Here is a 17,361-nt window from a genome sequence, read left to right as displayed (position 1 = left end):
GCTTTGGCAAGATTATCATGGTGACAAATGTCTGTCTCAGTAGTTAGAAGTAATTAGCTTACAGGTTAAGCGTTGGGTAATTTTATTAATAAAGTCTGCTTTCACAGTGAAAGTGAATTATTTAGGAGATATAGTTGTTTTTAATAAAATATTTTAGACTCTAAAAATTTATTCTGTTCAGACATGTAACTTTGAACTGTTATTTTAATTTTATATCCAAGCACCAAGAAAAATAATAACGAAAAAAGCTGATGTCAGCAAAGCAAACTTTAAGGCAAGAAGTCTTATTAGTTGCACAAGGAGGCTTTACATAGTGATGAAAGGATGGGTCTAATAAGAAGAGGTGACAATACAGTATTTCTGAATTTGTGAAGACTTAACATAGGTCTGAAATACATGAAAATTGTCAGGTAATACTGGCATATAAAGCAATATAGAAAAAAATTAAGATTGGACTCAGCTAAAAAATAACTCACAGATATATTACAAACATAAATAGATCAAGAACTGTAAACATTTTAGAATATAACAAGGAAATATCATCACATCTTCAGCATCAGAAAAAGATAAAAAAAAAAAAACACAAAAATCACTGATTTTTATTAAAAAAAGATTGTTAATTTTGTCTGCATAAAAATAAAGTACTTAATGTTTATCGAAAGATATTCCAAAGAGAAGATAATCCACAGAGTGGGAAATTTATTTGTAATGAATATAACCAGCAAAAGACTAGGTCATATAAAAAACCCATAGAAAACATTTTTGAAAAAGACAAGACAATTTTGAAAAAATGGAAAGAGGTTTGAACAAGTAATTCACAAGAGAGTAATTCCAGATGGTCAATGGATCCATGAAAATATGTTCAACCTTTTTGTAACCAGGGAAATGTAAATTAAAAACTAAATGAGATCCTACTACACAATTATCAGATGGGCAAAAAGTAAACAGTCTTAATATACTATATGTTCAAAAAGCTGTGGAGTCTTAGAGTACACTGCCTGAATGGATGTCCCTGGGGAAGCAGTTTGGCATTATTGTAAACGTGATAATGCACATACTCTATGATCTAGCATTTGACTCTCAGGAAAATTTCCTGACAGCATATTTTTTCATAGTTCCAAACTAGAGACAACCCAAATGTCCATTCATGTTAAAATGTACAAATAAAAGAGTGATATATTCATATAATGGGAGTGTTATATAGGAATGGCTATAATGAGTGAATGGGAATTACATCAGTGTGGATAAGTTTTATAAACATAACTGATGGAAAAGAACCTAATTAACCACAGTGGAATCCATACAGTTTGGCATAGCTGAACTCTGTTTTATAGAGATTTATTTATGAATGCTGAGAGCTAAGACTACAGTGCAGTTGATGGAAATTACCACCACGACACAGAAGACTAGAGCTGACTTGTGATGGGGACGGGAAATGAGTGGAGTGGGACCCAGGAGCAGTGTTGAGAGGTGGCAGGCTCCTATTTTATGTTTCTTAATTGTTTCTAGACAGGTCTTCTGTGCAAACATTCATTATGTTGTACAATTATATCTTATTTTGTGTGTGAGAGTTCATAATAAAAAGGTAAAATTTTAAAATTTTCCCTGAAAGCTTGAGCACCATTGTTAAAACGCTAATGGCATGCTAAAGAAAAACATTCACAAGTGTTTCCTTTCTGTAATAATTAAAATTTATTATTTGTGTATGGTATTGCCTGATCTTTGTCTTCAGAAATTTATAATTTTAACACAGCTATATCAATAAATGGTTCAGCAGAAATAATGAAATTATTGTGACTTTTTTCTGTTAATCATTAAGTTATAAATACAATTTCATGTTACTCTACTCTCTGCATATTACTTTTACTTATTAAAAATAACTAATCATAGGAATTACATTTAAACATTTTGTTTATGTTGGAAATTAGATTATTTCCTTTTTTATTATTGTATTAAATGTTTATACTTTTACTTAACCAGCTTATATTTTTTTAGTTACTTCTTTGTATAAATTTATAGAAAAATGAGTGTTAATCTTAAATAATGGACATTTTGATATTTTACATTTTTTGGTGTGTTTAGCATGTTCACCCTATCTTAATCTCTCTTATAATATGTGTGTAACAGTGCATTACAATGTTATAATGTATTGCAGTGTTATAATGTATATGTAACTACAGACATTTTGGTATGTCTTTTAATAGATTCTGAGTGACTTTTCAAAAAAATTTTCCAAAAGCAAAATTGTATAGCCCTTTGAAGTAAGGACCATGTCTCTCACCCTGCTGCATCTGCTTAGACTGGTACCTTTATCTGGGAGGTCTGCCACTCAGGACTTGTTAACTGGACAGCAGTCCTTTGCACTTTCCAAGTTTTCCTTCTCTTCGCTCTCCCTCACCACTCTTCTCCAGTTAATTTCTTATTTAGAAGTTTCACCCAAATTTACCTGCTTGATTTCACTCCCACGGTAATTTGGATTTCATTGTTTTCTGCCTGGAATGATCATAGTCTTTTCCTAACTGGGGCCCCTTGACTTCTTCTCCTTTTCAGTCCCTATACCACATTGCTTCTGATTATACTTGTAAATTCCAAATGTAATCACCTCATTACTTTAAAACCTTCAATAGCATCATCCTTTACCCAGTACTACATATTTGTGTCTCTATAGGTAGATATGTTTCTGAATACTTTCTTGTTCCACTAATGTGTTAGTCACAACAGTTAGTTACAACTTTTTATGAGTCTCAAATCTCTGATAAACCATGTCTTTATGTACTATGAGGGCTTCCCCGATAGCTCAGTTGGTAAAGAATCCACCTGCAGTGCAGGAGACCCCAGTTTGATTCCTGGGTTGGGAAGATCCCCTGGTGAAGGGATAGGCTACCCACTCCAGTATTTTTGGGCTTCCCTGGTCGCTCACTGGTAAAGAATCTGCCTGCAACGTGGGAGACCTGGGTTTGATCCTTGGGTTGGGAGGATCCCCTGGAGAAGGGAAAGTCTGCCCACAGTATTCTGGCCTGGAGAATTCCATAGTCCATGGGGTCGCAAAGAGTCGTACACAACTGAGCAACTTTCACTATGTACTATGAGGTCCATTGCCTCTCCAGTCAGACTTTTGAAATCATCTTGTCAAGTTCTATAAAAACAGCTGTTGGATTTTGATTGCCTCTTCATTGAATCTGTCAGTCTCTTTGGTAGAACTGTCATCCTACCAATATTGAGTCTTCCAACTCATGAGCATCATGTGTGTGTGAGTGTGTGGGTGCATATGCTTGTGCATCTTCATTAAAATATATCCATTTAAGTTTTTGTTTAAATGTATTTCAATTATAATTGTTCTTATAGATGTCTTAGAAATACTTAGATTTATATCTAGGTAACTGTTTTAAACTTTATTTTGATATAATGTTAGACTTCAGAAAAGTTAGAAAAATAGTTCAAAGAATTCCTCTATACTTTTCACCAAAATTATTGCTATAAACAATATTTATATCCCCTCAAATTCATATTGCTGAAACCTAACCCCCAGTGTGGTGCTATTTGGTGGTGGGGTCTTTGGGAGTTTATTTTTGTATACAGTGTAAAAGTCCAGCTTTATTCTTTTGCATGTGGATATTCAGCTTTCCAGCACCAGTTGTTGAAAAGATTATGCTTTACGCATGGAATGGTCTTAGCTTCCATGTTGAACATCAGTTGACCGTGTATGTGAGCGTTTGTTTCTGGGACCTCTGTTTTGATCCATTGGTCTGTATATCTGTGTTTATGCTAATAGCACACAGTTTTGATTACTATAGCTTTGTAATAAATTCTGAAATCAAGAAGTGTGATTGATCTAAATCTTTCTTTTTCAAGATTGTTTTGCTATTCATGAATCCTAGAGTTCCTTGTGGATTTTAGGATGAGTTTTACTATTTCTGAAAAGAAAAAACCACACACTCAAATTGTGATTTTGATAGGAATTGCTTTGCATATGTAGATTGCTTTAGGTAGTATTTTTATCTTAATATTTAAGTCCTGCAATCCATGAGCACAGGATATCTTTTTAAATTTATGTCTCCTGTTTCAAAACACTCCTTCAGCAGTGTTTTGTAGTTTTCAGTGTGTGAAAGCTACAAATTCAACCAAGAAGGTTGAATTTGTTCCTAACAATTTTGTTCTTTGTTATTCTAAGTGAGTTATTTTCTTGACTCCCATGCTGGATTATTCATTACTGATTTCTAGAAATGCATCTATTTTAGCATATTGGTTTCATATGGTACAGTTTTGGTGAATTTGTTTATTGGATTTAATAGGTTTTTTTTTAAGTTGAGTTTTTTATGCATGTAAGATCATAACATCTATGAACAGAAATACTTTTATTCTTCTTTTAAAATTATATTCATTTATTCTTTTTTTAAAAAATTATATTCATTTATTCTTATTACCAAATTACCCTGTCAAAAACTTCCAGTATGTTGAGTATAAGTGGCAAATGTGGCCATTCATATTGTTCTTAAGAGAAAACGCTTTCAATCTTTAATTATTGAATATGATATTAGTTGTTAGTTTTTCATATATGACTTTTAAGAGAGTTTTCTTCCATACATAGTTGATTATTGTTATCAATGTCAAGAGTATTGACAAAGGCAAAATGTTTTGTATAAATTGAGATGAGCATTTTTTTCCCTCATTCATCCTGTTAGTGTGGTATATATAATTGATCAAGTTTTTGTGTTGAATCTTCCTTGAATTCTGGGAATAAAACCCACTTGGTCACAACATACAGTCTTCTAAATATGTTGCTAAATTTGGTGTATTATGTTGAGGATTTTTGTCAGCATTCATAAAGGATATTGGCTTAATTTTCTTGTGGTTTCTTATGTGGCTTTGGTATCAGGAGCGAGGTATGGAGTGAGTTAGAAAGTGTCTCCTCTGCATTTTTGGATGAGTTTGAAAAAGGAGTTATGTTACCTCTTTAAATTTTAATAGAATTCACCAGTGAAGCTTTCTGGCCCTGGGCTTTCCTTTATGAGGAGGTTTTTGATTGCTAATTTAATGTCTTACTAGTTACAGGTTTATTCAGATTTTCTATTTCTTTATGTGTCATTTTGGTAGATTATGTGTTGTTAGAAATGTGTCCATTTCATTTCAGTTGTCTAATTATTGGTGTTCAGTTATTCATAGTGTAATTATATTTCTTTTTGTATAAAATCAGTAGTAATATCCCAACTTTCACTCAGATTGTTGTTTTAGTGTCTTAAGTCTTTTCTCTTTTATTCATAGTCTAGCTAAAGTGATTAATTTTATCAGTTTTTTCCAAAGAATTAGGTTTGTGTTTTTGTTAATATACTTTCATATATATATATATACATATATGTATTTTTTTTTGCCTCAGTTTCAATCTTTATTATTTTCATCATTCTGTTGGCTTTGTGCTCTGTCTGTTTCACTTTTCCTATTTCCTTAAGCAAAGTCAGGATTCCCTGATGGCTCAGAATCTGCCTGCAATGAGGGAGACCTGGGTTTGATCCCTGGGTTGGGAAGATCCCCTGGAGAGGGGAAAGGCTACCCACTCCAGTATTCTGGCCTGGAAATCAGTCCATGGAGTTGCAAAGGGTCAGACATGACTGAGAGACTTCCGCTTTCACTTTGAGCAAAGTCAGTTTATTAATTTGAGATCTTTCTTTTTGGATCTAAGTATTTAAAGTTATAAATAACTCACAGCACTTCTTTTGCTGCATCTCATAAGTTTATTATATTGCCATTTTCATTTTTCTCAAAGTACCCATTTTCCTTGTGTTTATCAATTGATTCATTAATTGTTTAACAGTATTATTTGATTTCCAAATATTTGTGTATTTTCCTGTGTTCCTTAATGTACTGATTTCCAGCTTTATTCTGTTGTAATCAGAAAAGGCACTTTGTATAATTTCAATCTTTTGGAGTTTATTGAGACTTTTTAGGGACCTAACATACGATCTATCCTGAAGAATGTTTCATGTTCACTTGATAAAAATGTATATTTAGCTATTCTGATTGAGGCCTCTATATATGTCTCTTAGGTCTAATGGATTTATAGTGTTGTTCAAGTTCTCTGTTTCCTTATTGAGTTTCTGTATGGTTGTTATTTTTAAAAATGGGTTATTGAAGTCAGTAATATTATATAAAACTCTGTTTCCTTCCAGTTCTTTCAATGTTTGCTTTATATATTTTGGAGCTTTGTTGTTGGGTGCAAAGTACATATATGTTTATAATTGTTATTTATTCTTGATAAACTGAATTTTCCATCATTAATATATAATATTCTTTGTATCTTATAATAATTTTTGTCTGAAAGTCTATTTTTTCTGGTACTAGTATAGTCACCTAGCTTTCTTTTGGTTAATCTTTGTAGGTAAAGTGTTTTTTCTATGTAAGATATTTTTCTGTTCTCTCACTTTCAGCCTTTTTGTGCTGAAGAACTGAATGAGTCTCTTATAGTTAGCATTGGATGAAACATTCCCTTTTTCCCCTTGATCTTTTTGCCGTGTCTCTTTTTGACCGGAGAGGTGACTCCATCGATGTTAAAGTCGCTGCTTACGAAAGGGCTGCTGTCATTTTGCTGTTTGTTCTCTGTCTTTCTCATACATTTTTGTTCCCCATTTCTTCCATTCCTGACTTCTTTTATGTTTATTTGATTTCTTATAGTGACACTTTTTTATTCCCTTCTCATTTCCTTTGTAAAGTTCTTTTTTTCTGTGGCTCCATTGGAGATGAAATATAGCATGTTATTATAATAATCTAATTATAACTGATATCAACTTAGCTTCATTCAAGTATAAACACTCTCCCTATTTACAGCTCTGCATTCCCCTTAACTTACTGATGTTCTAGATTATATCTTTAGGGGCTTCCCTGGTGTCTCAACAGTAAAGAATCTGCCTGCCATTTCAGGAGATGTGGGTTTGATCCCTGGGTCGGGAAGATCTCCTGGAGAAGGAGATAGCAACCCATTCTGTATTCTTGCCTGGGGAATCCCATGGACAGTGGTGTCTGTTGGGCTACAGATCATGGGGTTGCAAAGAATCAGATGTGACTTAGTGACTAAACAACCACAATATATTTTATCTTTAATATTGTGTGCCCAATAACATAATTGATAATTGTTCTTATGCGTTTGTTTTTTAAATTTTACAGAAAATAAAAATAGTGGTTACAAGCCCAAATTACCATAATTCTGGCATTTATACCCACTGTGTGTTTTTACCTTTACTAGAGATCTTTATTTTTCACCTGACTTGGAGTTACTGTCTAGCATCCTTTAATTTCTACTTTGAAAGGACTCTTTTTAATATTTCTTGTAGGACAGATCTAGTGGTAATGGATCTCTTCATCTTTTCTTTATCTTGGAATGGCTTTATGTCTCCCTAATTTTTAAAGGACATTGTTGCCAGATATATAATTCTCAGTTGATGCTTCCCCCCGCCCCCAGCATTTTAAATGTATCTTCCTACTTACTACTGGCCTCAGGAGAGAGAAATTAGCTAATAGTCTTATATAGGGTCTCATATACCTGACTAATCTTGCTGTTTTCAATATTCTTCTATACTTTGTCTTCAAGACTTTGCTTCTTCCTTTTTGCTTAGCAGTGACCCATCAATTTCGCTTGATCCTCATGCATTTTACTATAAGCATCAAGGCAAAGACAGAGGATACCTTCTATTTTGTCTTCTTTTTTGAGAAGTGTGTTTTGTTTTACTAAAAATTCAGTTTCTTTAATACATATGATTAATTGAAAGTGAAGTCGCTCAGTTGTGTCCGACTCTTTGCCATCTCGTGGACTGTAGCCTATCAGGCTCCTCCATCCATGGGATTTTCCATGGCAAGAATACTGGAGTGGGTTGCCAATTAGGTTATTGTGTAAGGGATAACATTCTGATAATTTGTGGCCTTTAAGGTGTACATTTGTCCCTAGCTTTAGTGGCACTTCACACATTTTGTCATGTTTTATTTTCATTTCCATTTAATTCAAAATGCTCATTTCTCTTCTGATTGCTTCTTCAAGCAATTGATTATTAAAACTGTGTTTAATTACCAGCTGTTATGGAAATGTTCTTTTATTGAAATCTAATGTAATTCAGTTGTTAAAGAGAATGTGTGGTATGTGAATACTCTGTGGGCCTTCCAGATGGCGCTAGTAGTAAAGAACCTGCCTGCCAGTGCAGGAGCCGTAAGAGACGCGAGTCTGGTCCCTGGGTTGGGAAGGTCCCCTGAAAAAGGGTGTGGCAGCCCACTCCCACAGTCCTGGTGGGCTAGAGTCCACAGGGTCACACAGAGGTGGACTTTCTAATTGAAGCGTGTTTTCTGGTTATATTCATGCCCTTATCATTGTGAGGTAGTTTTTATTCCCTGTAATAATCTTTCCTTTGACTTCTGTTTTGTCTAATATTAATACTACCAACTGCAGAGTTCTTTTTATTGGTGTTACCATGAATTATCAGTCATAGTTCCACTAGAGAAAACAATCTATAGGAGATATATATTGAGAGATTTATTACAAGAAATAGTTTGATATGATTATGACAACTAGTAAGACAATTCCAAAATTTATAGGACAGGCTTTCAGGAAGGGCAGGCAAAAAACTGTTGGCCACAGTCTGAAGCTGCAGTCCACAGGCAGAATTTCTCCTTCTTTAGGGGAGTTATAGTTCTGTTGTTAGCCCTTTGACTAATTTAATCAGTCCCACCAGATTATCTCATTTACTTAAAGTCAACTGATTGTAAACTGATCATCTTATCTACAAAATCTCTTTACAGCAATGCCTGGATTAGTGTTTGATTGAATAACTAGTGAGTATCAATCACCTAGCCAGGTTGACACATAAAATTGATCAGTACAAATGCTGTATCTTTTACTAGACCCTTACTTTAAACTTATGTCTTTATGTTAAGATGTACTTACTTAGGTAACATGTAATTTAATCTTGGTTTCCAAATCCAGTCTGTCAATATATGTCTTTTCATTGGGATCTTTAAACCCAATTTACTATAGCTACTCTTATTGTCAAGTTCAAATGTATCTCACAATTTTCTGTTTCCCCAACCTATTTTTTGTTCCTTTTTTTCTATTTTTCTGCATTCGATTAAATCAGTTGAAGTGTTTGTTCTTCTACATATCTGCCTTGTTGACCTGTTACAACTCTGTGTGTTTTTATTGTAATGGTTATTTTAGATTTATAGTGTATGTCGTTAATTTATCACAGTCTGTATTTATTATATTACCACTTCATATAAAATCTTTATAAACATCTTATAAATATACTTCCATTTCTTCCCTCCTTATTATTGACATCCATCCAGTTTAGCTTACCTGTGTCACAAACCCCACACTATGTTGTTCTGTTTATTAAATCTTTTATGGGGATATAAATAATAAGAAAAAGTTACATGTATTTGTTGTTCAGTCACTAAGTCATGTCTCACTCTTTGTGACCCCATGAACTGCAGCACACCAGGCTTCCCTGTTCTTCACTATCTCCCTAAGTTTGCTCAAATTCATGTCCGTTGAGTCAGTGATACCATCCAACCATCTCATCCTCTGTCACCCCCTTCTCTGCTTGCCCTCAATCTTTCCCAGCATCAGGGTCTTTTCCAATCAGTCGACCGGAAGGTGGCCAAAGTATTGGAGTTTCAGTTTCAGCATCAGACCTTCCAGTGAGTATTCAGGGTTGATTTCCTTTAGAATCGACTGGTTTGATCTCCTTTCTGTCCAAGGGACTCTCAGCAGTCTTCTCCAACACCACGGTTCAAAAACATCAGTTGTTCAGCACTCAGCCTTCTTTATGGCCCAACTCTCACATCCATACATGACTGCTGGAAAAACCATAGCTTTGACATATATGGACATTTGTCGGTAAAGTGATGTCTCTGATTTTTAATACGCTGTTTAGATTTTTCTTCCAAAGAGCAAATGTCTTTTAATTTTGTGGCTGCAGTCACCCTCTGAAGTGATCTTGGAGCCCAGGAATATGAAATCTGACACTGTTGCCACTTTCTCCTCATCTATTTGCCCTGAAGTGATGGGATCAGATGCTATGATCTTCATATTGTGAATATTGAATTTTAAGTCAGCTTATTTAGTCTCCTCTTTCACCTTCACCAAGAGGCTCTTTAGTTCCTGTTAGTTTTCTGCCATTAAAGTGGTATCATCTACATATCTGAGGTTGTTGATATTTCTCCTAGCAGTCTTGATTCCAGTTTGTAAGTCATCCAGCCCAGCATTTCTTATGATATATTCTACATATAAGTTAAATAAGCAGGTTAACAGTATACAGCCTTGACATACTCATTTTCCAATTTTGAACTAGTCTCTTGTTCCATGTCCAGTTCTATCTGTTGCTTCTTGGCCTGCACACAGGTTTCTCAGGAGGCAGGTAAGGTGGTCTGGTATTGCCATTTCTTTAAGAATATTCTGCAGTATTTACCCATCTAATTATCCTATCCGTTAGTCTTCATTCTTGGTATAGACTCAGTTCCATGCACAGTTCTCTTCCTATGGCCTGAAGGATTTTATTTAACATTTCTTCTGGTGTGAGTTTGCTACTGCTGAGTAGTCATATTTTTTTGTTTTCATTTTTGAACAGTTTTGTTTACTGGATATAGAATATATTTAAATGTTGACCCTTTCTTCTCACTTGAATTGTTCCAGTTGGAAATCTGTATCATCCTCATTTTGTTCCTCTATACAATAGGTGTGTGTTTTTTTTTTTTGAGAATTCTTAAGATTTTCTTTTTATTATGCTTTTGAAGAATATAAATATGATGCATTTTGGTGTTGTTTTTTTTCATGATTCTTTGTTAGTAGTTTGTTGTTGAGTTTCTTGGATTTGTGGACTAAGTGATCTTCAAATTTGGAAAATTTTATTTATTCAAATAATTTTCCTATTAGCAACTTTTTCTCCTTCTGAGATTCCAATTAAATGTGTATTAAACTGACTGATATTTCCCTCATCAGCCAATTAATGGCTTCTCTGAAAAGCTTCCAACTAGTATCACACCTAGTTGAGAAAGCATGTGGGCCCTGACAACTGGAAGAGAAAAGGAATGCCAACTCTCACCACTTTTGGTGAATACTTTTCTGAACATTCTAGGAAGACTAATGGGTTGACAAAAAGAAATCAAGAGCATGAAAACTGTAAATAAAGTAGGGAAACTGTCTTTATTCCTATGTGAGAAGAATGGGTATGAAAACAATCCTAAAAATAAAAAATGAACACTTAGAACTATGAGTTTTAGCAAGGCCACGCTAAAGTGATTTAACTAGAACACAGGTGAAGCTTCCTATGAAGGCCTCAACAATCTATTGTCCTTGCTTCTGCTCAGATATATCTATTACCAGAATTTGATATTTTTTACCTCAATTCAGGATTTTATACTTTCAACCTATTGAGGCAGTCAGTAATAGCAAATAGTATTGGTTTGCATGATAATCAATGAGTAGTGTCTTATCTTAAATAACTTCTTCAACTTGCTTTGTTTGGGCTCAGCATTGACATACAATTTAGTATACATGTTGAAATTATGCAGTTTAATGACTTGGACTGTATTCATCCATGAAACTATTACTGTGATCAAGAAGAGGATCTCTGCCATAATCCTGAACTTCGCTTATGCCTTTTTGTAATCAGTCCTCCTTAAGTATCCATTCCCAGGCTAACTTTGATATTATTCTCTGTATCACTACATATTTACATACATTTTATAATTTTTAATAAGTGGGTCCTTGCAGTATATAATCTTTGTCTGGATTCTTGCCCTCAGCATGATGATTTTGAGTTCATCAGTATATTGCCTGTAGTAATAGCCTGCTCCTCTCTATTGCTGAGTAGTCGTCCGTTGTATGGATGACCACGTTTGTTTATCCATTCACCTGATGATGGCCATTTGGGTTGTTTCCAGCTTTAGGCCATTACAAATAAAGCTGCTGTGAACATTCCTCTACAAGTCTTTGTGTGGACAATACCTATGACTGCGATTGCTGGGTCATACGGTAAGTTTATGTTTAACTTTATTTAAAAAAAAAAAGCCAAATTATTTTTAAAGTGGCTGTAAAATTTTCATGTTCTACCAGCAAAGTTGTGGAGTTCCTGTTCTATTTAATAAATATTTTCCAAAGCATAGAGTAGTCACTGTTTTTAATTTTAACCATTCCAATGTGTGTATGTGTAGTGGTATCTCATTGTGGTTTTAATTGTAATTTTCCTTTTAACAAGATATTTTCAAGTTTCTATTGGATGTTGGTTTTCTTTTGCACAATGTCTGTTCAGATATCTTTGCAATTTTTAAAGTGGGTTATTTGTCTTACTGAGTTGTTACAGAGTTCTTAATTTAGTATGGACAAAAGTTATTTTCTGATACATATACTATGAATATATTCTTCCAAACTAAAGCTTGCATTTTTGTTTTCAAAGCAAAAAGTTGAAGAAGTCCAGTTTATTAATTTTTTTTAATTCTGTGGTTCATGTGTTTTTGTGATCTAATAAAACTTTTCTTACCCTAATGTCACAAAGATTTTCTACTGTGCTTTTTATTTAGTACTTTTGGGTTGAGCATTTAAGTCTATGCTTGAATTAATATTTCTGTTTGGTATGAGGGTAAGGGTCAGTATTCATTTTTCACAATACAGATAGCCTGTCTTGGTGATCCAGAACCATTTGTGGAAGAATTTTCTTTTCTCATTAAATTTTCCTTGATGCGTGCTTCATTTGTTTCTGACTCTGTGTGAGCCTATGGACTGTAACCTGCCAGACTCCTCTATCCATGGCATTCTCCAGGCAAGAATACTGGAGTGGGTTGCCATACCTTCCTCCAGGGGATCTTCCTGACCCAGGGATTGAACCCACATCTTTTACATCTCCTACATTGGCAGGCAGGTTCTTTACCACTAGCGCCACCTGGGAAGCTCCTTGGCACTGCTGTCAGAAATTCAACTGGCTATATTAATTCTGGTCCTCTTATCCTTATATTTATCGTTTCACCAGTACCATGTGTCTTTATTAATGAGCTTTATAATAAGTCCTTTATTTAAAAATTTCTTTGCTTATTCTGTGTTTCTGAATTACTACAGCATATAAGAATACAGTTGATTTTAAATATTAACCTGGATCCAGTGTCTCTGTTTAGTTCAGATGATGAGAGCTCATAATTATTTTCTAGACCCTATATATATATTTTCAAGAATAAATATATCATCTTCAAATAAATTTTATTTTTTCTGATATTTGTGCCATTTTTTTTCCTTTACTTGTTTTATTGCCAAGACTAGGTCTTGAGTAAAAACAGGCATTCTTATCCTGTTCCCAATATTAGAGATAACTTTTTCTTTTTCAGTATGATATTAGCACTAGGACTGTCTTAGACACTTGTTTTCAGCTTGATGTAGTCCCCTACTGTTATTTTCTTTTTTTAAGATGCATTTGTTCAGTTTTGGCCATACTAGATCTCATTGCTGTGTGCAGGCTTGCTCTGGTTGTGGCAGGCAGGGGCTGCTCTTTGTTGCACGGCACGGGTTCTCATTGCAGTGGCTTCTCTTGTTGAAGAGCACAGGCTCTAAGTGTGTGGGCTCAGTAGCTGTGACTCATAGGCTTAGCTGCCTTGTAGCATTTGGGATCTTCCCAGAGCAGCGATTGAATACATGTTGCCTACATTGGCAGGCAGATTCTTAACCACTGTACCGCCAGGGAAGCCCAGTCTCCTACTGTTCTAAAGTCATGATCATGAGTAGTTAATGAATTTTGTCCCATTCTTTATCTGAATTTTTTTAAAATATATTTTTATTATATTAGTATAGAAATTTACATTGGTTGATTTTCTAATGTTGAACTAACCTTGCATTCCTGAGATAAACTCTACCAATTGTGATCTTTTATTCTTTTGACTTACTGTTTTATTTCATTTGTTAATATTTATATTTTTTCAACAAGAGTATTTATTTTTTTTAATGTCTTTGTCATATTTATGAAATACAGTTATGTTGGCATCATAAAATGACTTGGGCAATTTTCCTTCCAACTTTATTTTCCAAAAGAGTTTCTGTAAAACTGATATTATTTCATCTTTCAGTATTTGATGGATTACTCAGGAAGCTGATCTGTTTCATTGATCTTTGTGTCAATTTTTCTACCAAAACTTCTACTGTACTGTCGCTACTGCGTACTAAGATTTAGTAGTGTGATTCTCTTTTCTTCTCTTGCAAAGTTGTCGTAGCTATTCTAGGTCATTTTCTTTTCCTTATAACATTTTCAATCAGTTAAGCTGCCTTTTTTTATATTATTTGATTATTTTAAGTAATATAGTTAGAACATTTAATGCCATTTTAGTTGTATTTGATTCATTTAATTTCCTTTTCGACTGTACTTTTTATATGTTTTTGGTAGTCTAAAGACTATACAAATTTAAAATTTCATTATCTACTTAAGAGTTGATATTACACCAATTCACAAAAATGTAGAAACCTTACAATGCTTGAAATCCCTTATCTGGCTACCATCTCACTGCTATTTATTTTATAATCATATTTATTACTTATTGGTACACTGAAAGGGCTTCCTTTGTGTCTCAGATGGCAAAGAATCCACCTGCAATGCTGGAGACCTCGGTTTGATCCCTGGGTTGGGAAGATCCCCTGGAGAAGGGAAAGGCTATTCATTCCAGTATTTTGGCCTGGAAAATGCCGTGGACTGTATAGTCCATGGGGTCACAAAGAGTCGGACATGACTGATTGACTTTCACTTTCACTTTTCACACTGAAAAGTTCTCCAAACCCTATTGTGATTTTTGCTTTTAATAATCTTACATATTTTAAATAACTTAAGGAGAAAATAGTCTTTCATATTTATCCAGATGTTTTCCATTGGTGATGGAGGTTTCCTCTTCCAGATGTTACGTCTGTCAGATATTATCTTTCACATAGTATCTTTCAGATATTATGTCATCTGAAAGAATTTCCTCAAGCAGTTCTTGTAGAGCAGGTATGCTGGTAGCAAATTCTCTCACCTTTTCTTTATCTAAAGATGACACTTCTCTATCTAAAGATCTCTGTTCTTCATTTTTTTGATGGATATTTCCCCTGAGTATAGAATTTTGGGTTGAAGCTTTTTTTTTCCAGTTCTTAAAAGTGTTGTTCCACTGTCTTCTGACCACTGCAGACTGATTTAGAAATCTACAGTCACTTGAATTGTTGTTTCCTTGTATATAATTTGTTATTTTTGTCCAGCTGCTTTCTGGAATTTTCTTATATATTGTCAACCTTTTGAATGTGATGTTTGTAGACATTTTGAAAAGTAATATCTATTTAGGGTTCTATGAGATCCTTGAATCTATGAATTTATCTTTCATCAAATTATGTAATATCATTTATATATATTGCTGGATTATCTATTTCTGTTTTCTTTATCAGTATTGACAGTGATACCCATATATTATGCCTATTGCTGCTGTAATATAGGTGCCTGAGGGTTTAGTGTTTTTCAATGTTTTCTCTCTGTTCTTCAGTTTATTTATTTATCTACCTTAGAATAATATTTTCTGATAGTTCAGGCATCTGTTGTCTTGAGGTTAGCATTTGCTTATCTTTTCTCTTGCTAATAGGTCACGTTTTCTTGGATTTTTGGATGTTGATTTACTTTCTGTTATCATAACTAGTGAATGCTATGTTGTGTATCCTCTGAATTCTGTTGTAATCATCTGGGAAAGATTGATGTTTTTGTTTTAGTAGGAAATCTAATTCAAATCCAATTCAGTTCTCAAAAACTTTGTTATGCTGGTGTGGGGTCTTTTCCTTGATTATATATTCAGGAGTTTGACTGCAGTTTGTATGGTTTCAGGTCTAAGTTTAGTTCTCTGACGTCTTTGTATGTTGACTTGGGTCTATGTAGTGTACATGTGGCACAGGAATTTTGCTGAGTCTTGTACAGGCTCATATACAGAATTACGGGAACTCTTTCTTAGCATCAATTGCCTCCAGGACTTCCCCCTCACTCTGTTGTCTCTCTGGGCTTTATTCCTTGATTCCATTGACCAAAAGTATGTCACGTTTTCAGTTGAAGTTTTATCTGCCTGTACAGTAATACTTTGCAAATCAGTCAACCTTGGTGGTATGGCTGAGAGAGAAAACTAAAATAAATGAGACACTTGTCTTGGTGTGAGTGGCTTCTCTTAACTACCTCTACAAATTTACCTAAAGTCTTTGCTTTTTAGAGACCCTCAGGTAGTTATTTCATTTTTAGTTCTAGTTTTAGTCATAACCATTGGGCTGAAAGGACACTAGCCCATTCAGCATTTGGCATTAGACCACCATCACAGCTGAACTGTAGCTCTCTATGGGAAGAGTTGTAATTAAAAAGGTTAATTGACAAAGTGCTTTTTGGGTTTTCTGGGTCCATTTTTATAATTTTACATGCAAGATATTTGTCCATTTTCTTTGAATGGTCAAATCTATTCCACAAACTTACCAGTATTATCTTATTTTACTGCTAATGTCATAGAATCTGTAATGATATTTCTTCCATCATTCTGGTGTTACTCATTTATCTTGACTAATTTGTTTCTGCTTTTACAAGCTCAGTTGGAAATTTATGAATTTTATTAGTATCTTCAAAGAGCCAACTTTTAGTTTATTGAATTTTTTATTTGTCTGATTTCTTTCTTATATCTGATCTTTAACATTTTATAAATTTTATTTTTGCTTTCTTTCTCATCTGAAACAATGTGCTCCACTTTCTTTAGTTTAAGAGAACAGCATACTACTACATTGATTTTATGTTTTTTCTTTTCTTATATAAGTATTTAAGGCTATATGTTTTTCCCTGCCCTTGTTTTACCTTCATCCCACTATTTAAGTTTTTCACTCATTACAAAATATTTTCTAACTTTCTTTGTAATTTTATTTGTCCCAGGGCTCTTTTTGTAGTATCCTGTTTAATTCTCATATAATTGATCATTTCCAGTGTATCTTTGTAGTGTTGATTTCTAACTATTTTTTTTTCCAATTTAGAAAACATGCTGTATATTACTTGGAATTTTTAGTTGTTTTGAGAAGTGTTTTAAGGCTGGATGAATGTTCCCATGTCCTCTTTAAAAATATTTATTCTGGCATTTAAGGTAGAAGTCAAGTTTTCTTTGTCTCTATTGTTTTGGTTTCCACTTGTTAAAATCAATTTGTAAGAGTGAAATGTTGAAACTCAAAGTTGTAATTGTGGATTGGACTGTTTCTTTTTTATCAAGTATTTTGAAACTCACTAATCAAGTAAATAGGCCCTTAAGATTGCTGTTTTTTTCTTGATCACTTGACTCTCCAGCATTATGTACTGATGCGCCTTTTTGTCCCTGATAGTATTGGCTGCA

General features: G+C 33.9%; 1 protein-coding gene across 3 annotated transcripts in view; it reads left to right on the top strand.

Moving 5' to 3' along the window:
- Positions 1–17,361, top strand: part of ZPBP (zona pellucida binding protein) — a 117,033-nt gene that overhangs the window by 82,607 nt on the left and 17,065 nt on the right. Inside the window, exon 8 of one of the 3 annotated variants that reach the window (XR_011489326.1) lies at positions 11,917–12,007. The exons of the other annotated variants lie outside the window; for them this stretch is intronic. The gene's annotated coding sequence lies outside the window, so the exon portion shown is untranslated. The remainder of the gene's footprint in view (positions 1–11,916; positions 12,008–17,361) is intronic. 3 annotated transcript variants of the gene reach the window in all.

The sequence above is a fragment of the Odocoileus virginianus genome, chromosome 1 (genome assembly GCF_023699985.2).
Source record: "Odocoileus virginianus isolate 20LAN1187 ecotype Illinois chromosome 1, Ovbor_1.2, whole genome shotgun sequence".
Lineage (NCBI taxonomy): Eukaryota > Metazoa > Chordata > Mammalia > Artiodactyla > Cervidae > Odocoileus > Odocoileus virginianus.
Note: the sequence above shows the minus strand (reverse complement) of the source record. Positions and strands in the feature narration are given on the sequence as shown.